General features: G+C 39.2%; 1 protein-coding gene across 3 annotated transcripts in view; it reads right to left on the bottom strand.

Moving 5' to 3' along the window:
* GALNT18 (polypeptide N-acetylgalactosaminyltransferase 18) overlaps positions 1-1,649 on the bottom strand; it is a 645,416-nt gene that overhangs the window by 141,168 nt on the left and 502,599 nt on the right. The gene's annotated exons all lie outside the window — the stretch shown is intronic.

The following is a 1,649-nucleotide window of genomic DNA, read 5'->3' as shown; positions in this document are numbered from 1 at the left end:
GAGGTGTGCCAGAAGGATGGGGTCAGGGTCCTCACTTCAGGAATACTGCTTCCCTCTGCTTCTGCTCTCTGCCTTGCCTTTGACACACTGCTAGTGCAGGCAATGTGCATCAGAGCACAGAGCATTCTCGGAATCACAGTTTTATAGAATAGCAGTGCAGTTTGCTGCACCTGGGAGGAAAGCTGACCCCCTATTTTGCCATTAAATTCAGCATTTTTTGCCCTCCGGACATAGGCTTTGGCAGTAAAGAAAATGGAGTGAAAGTTTCCCTCTGCAGCAGCAAGCCACACTATCTAAACTCTAAGAATACAATTCCCCAAACACTCCATGACACTGCCCAGCTCTCTGCTCTGTTCCTGCACCTGCAATGAAGAAGGTAGGCCAGGAAGTGTGGAAAGAGGGTGCTATGTTTGCCCAGTGTCCTTTTTTTGCCATGCTATGCCTCTAGCAGTACTGGAAATCAGGTTCAGCATCTGCTACTTCAAGGGTCCAGTGTAGCCCTCAATTCAGCAGTCCCAACAATGGAAGAGACATGACCAAGCAGACAACTGGGAATGTGGTAACACATCAGTTCCTTTCAGCATGGTTCCATGGACTTAAGCCCTAAACACAAAATACAGCTACCCTAAGCTCCCTTCTTCACACCTACTGCTCATTAAAAAATACCAGGAGAGGACTGGAGCAACAGTAACTGTATTCTGACCCCAGCATAGGAGTTACCCTATTTAGATGTTGGTCCAAATCGGGGAAAAAAAAAAAAGATTTTCCATTCAGAACCAGAAAATCTATTTCATCGGGTAGAAGGATCCATAATTCTATTTATCTGGAGTATTTCTAAATCTCTGTTCTTCTGTGAATCCTTTTCAACTGCATTTAAACATATTTGAAGTAAAAAATAGTCTATCAAAACAACTACAGAATTGAAGATAAGAAGCTGATCCTTCTTTAGAATATTTCACTTATACTTTTGTACATAAAGATGCACTACTTGTTCATTAAAAGCATTTTTTCCTATCTCTTTAATCACCAAGTATTCTTTTCATGTTGCTGTAGCTTAATCTAATCAAATACAAATCTACATTATGTTCAGCAGTTTATTAGAATGTACCACAATTAGTAAATTCACACAGGTCTCTCAGTTCCTTTGAAAACTACAATGGCTTTGTTTAGAACTATCAACAGATTTGGACTCCGAGCAAGACTTCTTAATAATTAAATAGTTTGTTAGGACCTTTCAAAGAGCTAAAATATTTTCTATATTTTGTGAAGTCTGTAGAAGACAAAATAAAAAGAGGCCATTAATAACACCCTGAAGGGGGGGAAAAAACCCCACCAGGATGATTTCATTATTATTATGTATCCCAAAGCAACAGATAGTCACTGGTATATTAAGCATATATTTTTGCAAACAATTTAATACTCAAAATATTTGTAAATCACTGTCACTTATATTCCACTTGAGGTTTTTGAACTTTTGTCTTCATCATTAATTACAGATCACTGAGAGTAGGCTTGGTGCTTTGCATACAAGTTTGAAAACATAATCTCTTTCATGCACAGAGCTCTATGCAATAATGCAGGGGCTGCAAGAACTTAGATATTTATTTGAAGTACCATGTGCTCAGGGCTGCTGCTTGCAGCCATGAGGT

Source organism: Gavialis gangeticus, unplaced genomic scaffold (genome assembly GCF_001723915.1).
Source record: "Gavialis gangeticus isolate Ggan-Ray unplaced genomic scaffold, GavGan_comp1, whole genome shotgun sequence".
Taxonomy (NCBI): domain Eukaryota; kingdom Metazoa; phylum Chordata; order Crocodylia; family Gavialidae; genus Gavialis; species Gavialis gangeticus.
Note: the sequence above shows the minus strand (reverse complement) of the source record. Positions and strands in the feature narration are given on the sequence as shown.